The sequence below is a fragment of the Python bivittatus genome, unplaced genomic scaffold, assembly GCF_059951505.1.
Source record: "Python bivittatus isolate LINGU-HERP-01145 unplaced genomic scaffold, Pbiv_v1 ctg000110_np1212, whole genome shotgun sequence".
NCBI lineage: Eukaryota > Metazoa > Chordata > Lepidosauria > Squamata > Pythonidae > Python > Python bivittatus.
This window is the reverse complement of record NW_028277045.1, coordinates 804,011-811,335: the sequence shown is the minus strand read 5'-3', so window position 1 is coordinate 811,335 and position 7,325 is coordinate 804,011.

Below are 7,325 nucleotides of genomic sequence, written 5' to 3'. Positions count from 1 at the left end.
GAACCACAAGGTAGGGAAATTCTTTCCAGATTCTTCCCCAAATGCCACCCACCCTGTGCTTCCCACCACACACAAGCACACTAACAGATGGCCAGCACTGGTGTGACGTTTGTGTGTGTGTGTGTGTGTGTGTGTGTGTCCAGAAGCTCAGGTCACTCTACTTTGGGTCACGTGATTGCGAGGCAGGAAAAATTCAAGTTTCAAGGGTCCAATTCACGGTATTGGTTATTAAAGCCCTACATGGCATGGGTCCAGGTTACCTGAGGGACCATCTCACCCCCAAAGCCTCCTCTGCCATTGCCCCTGCCCTTGGAATATTCTCCCCCCGGAGGTACAGCGGGCCCCTGCCCTCCCAGCTTTCCGCCCCATCCAAGCACTACCACTTGCATGGGGCAATATGGGCTCTACCCGTCCCTGGGGGTGGTTAGCGCCCTGACAACGCTCCCTGAGTTATTCGCCGATTCTCCATCTCCCTTGGAATTTATTTATTATTAAGATTGTTTTTATTGTATTTTAACTGATTTTATCTCTGCTGTAAACTACCCAGAGTCGTTTCAACAAGGTGGGCAGTCACAAATTTGATATATAAATATAAATAAAAATAAATTTAAAAGGGGGCTTAGAATGGAGTTTGGGGACCTTTTTTTCTCCACAGCCCCTTGCTGGATCTGGCCCATTTTCAAACTCAAGATTTCGTCAAGGGGCTTCCTCCCCCCCCCCCCCCGCCGCCCCAGCCAAATTGATCCCATTCGGTTTGGTTTTCAGAGAATGATCATGCTTATGGACAGCTGGACAGAATCCCCAACCCTCCTGGACAGAATAAGAACAACCACAGTAACAATCATAATTTAATCTGCTGTCTCCAGCGGAGGGTATTTTGCTCAGAGCGTCACTGCAGAAGTGGCTTTTTCGTTTTGCCCCATAGCATGCAACTCCTTTGCAGGTGTAATGGTCTGTAGGAATGACCTTGGGAGACAGGAGGAAGAGCCGCAGACTGAACAACTGTCATGTAAAAGATGTCTCAACCCACAGAAGGAGAAGGAACGTGGGAAGAGTTTCCAAAGGGACCCTCCCTAGTTTTCCAGAGAGTAAAAGGAAAGGAGGGGAGAAATACTTACAGTCTTGCAAGATTCTGTTGATGTAACCTTACAATAAAGGTAGACCTCATACTCCTAGTTGTGCTTCTTTTCTGGACTACCTTGAAGGGCTAACACCAAGGATATATGGAAGAGAACATCAAAGGTATTTGAAGGAATTGGACTCAGCCAGAATATCAGAATTTGGGCAACTCTTTGATGAAGCTTCCAAACTTTCAAGGGGTAGTCCCATGTATAACACACCACCATAGCCTAATCAGGGGTGGTCCTCTGGGAAGGAAAAGGACAATACTTTCATTATATTATTTTTTTTCTCCTCCCACAAGGGATTTTCAAGCGAGATTATTCTATTGGTCTATTGTTTTATTGTATTTTAATTAATATGGATTCCTTTACGGTAAATCGCCCAGAGTTGCTTCTAGGGAGATGGGCGATGACAAATGTGAACTATAAATTAAAAAATAAATATAAAATAAAATAATTGATCAGCTAGGATGTGGTAGGAATATAATGTCATGAGTTGCTTTGCTCTGGGCCACAACAGAGCATCCATTAAGGGGAATGTTCCAAGCCAGGAATTTAGGAATATGAAGCAATGTGGGTAACTAGTCTACAGAACTGGGCCAACATCAGAGTTGGTGTCTTTCAATACCAAGATCCAACCATGCTGATCTCTGAGTCAACTGAAGTCTAATCTGCATTTTATACGCTTCAATATGGTTTCTGTTGTGTTTGGCTGTTCTCTTGTTTTTACTGATTGCGTCCCCCTGCCCCCGAGAGCCACTGATGTAGAGCGGGTTGTAATATTTTAATAAAGAAATACATAAATAAATAATCGTTTGGAAATCCCAAACATTCTTTCAAGGCCAACGTGACTGAGATCTCAGATGTAGCCATTCTTTGAAATAACTTGCTATTTATGAGTGCCAAGTAACTCACGCTTACTTCTGACGCTGTTTGATGCCCTTCAGATCAGCCCTGGTTCTTGCAGTCACTTCTGCAATCAAACTAAGCTGGCATTCTCACGAAATACTAAACCATGAATGAGCCAAAACACCCTTTTAGCCCAGGATATATTTGCAAACCCAGACATTGGGGGCAGTTCATGGTTAAATATGACTTTCCAACCCAGAAAATGGGTTTTAAGTAACCCTTGGTAGGTATGTGGTGTGAATGCAACCTGAATTACTCCTGTACATCTTTTCTGCGATATTGGCTCATCCTTGTTCAGGGAATCTCTTTAGCTCCTCTCTGTTTTAGGAAATAACGGACCCACAAGAGGGGAAACTGAGGACAGGGAGGGTGTAGCTCCTCTGCCCTTGAAGGGAGCACCATCGCTCCATTTATTATTTAAAATTCCAGTACAAAGAATTCCCCACTGGAAAAGTTTGGTTTCAAACGCGAAGGCAAGGACTGTGTTCAATTAAAGCATACTTCTGACGGGGAAAAAATGTGGTCCTGGAGGAGGTGGGGAGAAAGATCTGAAACACCCTCCAAGAGATAAATCACACACATGGCTTTGTCAGTTGCTTGTCTACATGCACACAGAACTTTCCTTCTCCCCCCGAGAGCTGGTATGCCTTCCCTTGATTCACAGAAACCTTGGCTTAATGAGTTGGAGGCACGCAAGCTGATGCTTCAGGCCAAGATGTAGAGGGTCTCAGAGATGCCAAGAGGATTCCTGAGGCGGGGGCTTTCTCCCTCTCCTTCCAAAGCTTGCCCATTCCACTCCCCAACTCATGCAACGTGCAACGTCTGCTGTGAATTCTGACCACACGTTGGCCAATCTGTCTCTTGGAAAGCCATCCCTTCTTATCGGCTATACTGTATATTATATCTTTAACCTGACCTGTCTCTGGTAACTCAAAATAGCTAGGGAAAAGATCATAAAAATCAAGGAAGGAAGGGAGGGAGGGAGGGAGGGAAGGGAGATAGAGAAGGAAGGAAGGAAGATAGAGAAGGGAGGGAGGGAGAGAAGAAGGGAAGGAAGGGAGGGAGAGAGGAAGGAAGGAAGGAAGGAAGGAAGGAAGGAAGGAAGGAAGGAAGGAAGGAAGGAAGGAAGGAAGGAAGGAAGGAAGGAAGGAAGGAAGGAAGTTGTAACAAGAAGTCCATAAGGGATTTATGGTCACCCTGGAATTGGAGTCAACCCCATGGTGAGCTGATTTTGATACAGCTGCCTCCCTCCCCCTGTTCCACCCTTCCTCCCCTCTACCTTTATCTGAAATATCCTCTTCATAAGACCTGAAATGAATAGTTCCTGTCATCGTTACTAGGTAGACCAGACAGGAAACACGACCAGATGAGCTAATTCTACTTTATTGTAAGGCTACATTAACAGAATCTTGCACATCTGAAGGTACAATTCTCCTTCCATCTCCTTTACAGCCCAAGAAACTAGGGAGAGTCTCTTCTGAGCTTCTTGCTCCAGCCATTATGCAGCTGTGGGGTATGCCCTCTCTTATCTGAACATTGCCTAGGCAGTATCTCTTCGCCCTGTTTCCCAAGGTCTTTCCCACATACCATTACAGTCCCTGCTCACTCTTATTATGCAACCGGGACTGGTAAAACCCACTAATTTTTCTCAGTGTCTTCCTCCCCACCCCCCACAATAAATCCATGGTAGAAATGAATTCTAAGTCAACTTTTCAGGGGGAAAAGGATTATATCAACCAAGGTACACACACAAGCAGCATTTCTTTGCATCCCTGCCTCTAAGCTGGGCTATCACCTTCTCATATAAAGGCCACTGACAGAGCTCCTGAATTAAATGCAGAAACTAACAGATCCCAATCTCCTGTTGGAAATGTTGCCGGGGGAAAGAATGACTGTGAAGGGTAGCGCAACAGGGCCAAATCCAGGACATTTACAGTTAAGCTTCTTAGCAGGACCTAAGAGAGCAAATGGCATCGTCCTTCACAGACCCAAGAGCAGGGATCTTTAATCTTCCACCAAGGACTGGTTTTAGAGAGCTGTTAATAACACTGGTAAAGAATAGCTCTCCAGAGGGCTACAGAATCTGTTCTGAACAAGCATGATTTAACGCCAGGGCTGAGATGGGGGCAGCCGAGCGATTGGGCTGGGGTCAAGCGTCACTGGCGGGCATGTTGAGAAGCCTTCAAGACACCTGTGCTAAGTCCCCTTGTGGATCTGTGGGATTCTGTCCCAGCCCTCGTACCTTAATCGTGAAACCAGGGTTAGACCATCCAGTATGCACATCCAGGCATTGGGACCTTCAAGACTCAACCGATCAGGCTACTTTGATGTGTTCTAGTTCCAACTAAATAGGAAGCAGCAAGAAGTGTGTAGAAAGAATATGACCTGCATTTCTAAGTATCACGATGGAAAAATGGTCCCTTAAAGGTCCAACTGTGACTCCTAGCTGGGAGAGAAAGGAAGTTATATTGAGAGGGGCCAGCACCTTAAGGTAATCTTCACCCCAAACTCTTCTAAGATGTTCACTTTCGAAAAGGAAATGGAATATCTCAGTTGTCTATCCAAAACCACTATCCAAAAACTGTGTATGGGCTAGCAATCTGACTTTTTGAATGGGATACTTTTTTCCCCTCCCAAACTGTTTTTGGGGTGAACCCTAATCCAGAAGTAGGGGAGAAGGAGCAGAAGCCAGCCACGGAAATAAGAAAAACTTCAACCAGAACAATTGTTCGTTCCTATTTCCCCGTGCAGTAAAAGCAATAAAATAATCTATGAATTGGTATAACATATGTAGTCCTTCGAACAGCTGTGAATAATAATATACAGAGGGATGAAATTAAAATCAACCAGACCAAAATAGTATATTTAAAAAAAAATCCTTGTAAGATAAAATAGCTTCCAAAAATAAGGATGTTGGCAAAAAGGGGGGGGGGGGGACAACAAAATAAAATTCCCCAGAAACCCCCAATAAGGAGCAGTTTTGTGGGAAACTGTTTTCCCAACTACAAAGCTGATCAATCATCCTGAAGTTCAATAATCCTGAAAAACTTGTCCAAAGTCCTTGTTGATTGCAATTTGCCTAATGTGGGTGAAACAGCTAGTCCTCTGGAAAGAAGGTTAACAGTTCAATCACTTGATACAGGTCCCTTGGAAAGAGAAAACCCATTAGGTTGAATCACGGTTTGTAGAATTATTAGGAAAGCACGACTGCCTGGGTTCACCAACATAGTAACCCGTAAACCATCGTCTGCAAACCATGGTTTGGAGGTACCCTAACAAGCCAAAAAGCAAATAAGAGCAGCATTTTCTGCTAGATTTGTGGGGGGGGGGTAGTAAGTATTTCTTGCATCTTTAATGGGTGCAGAATTAATGGAACATACGTTAACCACCACTTCTCCCAGGGAGTAGTATAAACCACATCCTTCCTCAGATACTTTTCTGCTTTTCTTCAGCACAAGCATCAGCCCCCCGAGGTAGACCAGGCTAGGAAATCAACTCCTTAGGAAGTCTAAAACTCGATTTCTTGAGATTGGCTATAATGGCAGAATCTTGCCAGTCGGATTGTGCTCTTATTCCCTACTGAACCAAGGAGGCATCTGCCTGGATCGTTTCCAGATGTTATCTGGACGTCCTGGACTTAAAAATGTTTCATCCCCCTTTGCCTAGGTAATGGTTCATGCATATCTCCGTCAAGGTCACCTTCGTGACTCTGTACCCATGGCGCGCATGGCCTTTGGAAAGTGGGCACTTAGACTGAAAAGCTGCGGAAGATAAGATGCTCCAGAATGCAGCATGTGTAGACAGACAGAATTGGGCCATTGAATGAATCTACGAATCTAGATGACCGGCTGCTCCATGTCCTGACTCGATGGGCTTGGAGGTCCCTAAATAAGCTGTCTGGGGTGAAGGGAGGGGAATTAAGGAATTAAGGAAGACCATCATTCCAGGCAGGGAGGAAAAGGGTCTTTTGAGTCCAAAGGAATGAAAGAGAGCGTCAGTGGACAGATCGATTCAGGTCAGGTCTCATTTTGCCTAATAATTCCATTCTCGGCTAGTAACAATGGGTATCTAAGATATCTAATTGCGGGCTGTAATTTTAATTTAATGGGAAGAATCTAGTGCAATTCCCAGGATTCCCCCCCTTCTTTCAATTAAATTAAGATGATGGGCTTTAATCGCTGTCTTAAGCGCCGAGCATCATGAAGAGAAAGGCAACATAAATTATAGATAGAGATATTTTATCAAAGCAGCGGCAAATGAATTCGCCCTGGGAAGCCCCGTCTTTTTAGTGCTGACATATTTAAACGGTAACTCTGGGTTTGAAAGAGGCCCAAACACCTCCCTTTGGGATTTTCTTTTAACATTTCCTGGCTTCCTCTGTCTATCTCTGTCTCTCTCTTTCTCCAGGCACTGAAGAGTCTTAAAGAGGAATAAAGAGATGAAAAGTGAGGGATTTTAAAGGAACGATATTGGCAAAGTGCTTAACGCCCATAAGCCTGTAATTGTTTCCATTGAGGAAAAGAAAAAAAGAGAAAAAAATCCCAAACAGAAATCCCCTGTTTTAGCGCTTTAACACAGAAAATGCAATACGAGCCATCTTCTTTCTCACTCCCTAGCATTTCTGCAACTACTTTGAAAAATCTTCGGTTCAGCACTCCTGGATTTCTCCTGGATCAAGTTCTGTCCCGGGAGGGGGGGCAGGGGAGGGGGCAGGGGGAGGTATCTAAATTACAGGGACTTCAATCTTTTTCTCAGGTTGGGAGATATTTCACCTTTTCTTACCCTTTGCCCCAATTTCTTTTGGGCAGGGGAGGGAATTATTCAAATAAATCGTCTATCTATCATCATCTATCTATCTATCATCTATCTGTCATCGTCTGTCTGTCTGTCTGTCTGTCTGTCTGTCTGTCTATCTATCTATCTATCTATCTATCTATCTATCTATCTATCTATCTATCTATCTATCTATCTCCAAATTTGCACTGGGATTTCAGAGGCATTTCCAGCAAAATTATTGAAGGCAGAAAGAGAGAATGCTGGGCATAGATTATAAAAGTTTGAAAAGTTTCTTCCTACCTTTAGAGTAGATTTTGCAGCAAGGGGGGAAGGATAAGGATTGAGGCATGAAAGATGAGACAGAAAAAAAGTGGGCTATGAACCTGGACAGCTGGGGGTTGGGGCGAGTCTCAGAGCGCATGCCAGCCCTGGATTAACCATTCAGCAAAATAAGCACACACGTTGGGCACCAGAAGAAGGGGGCACCACAGAGTTTCTTCCCCTAGCTTTCATGCCCTT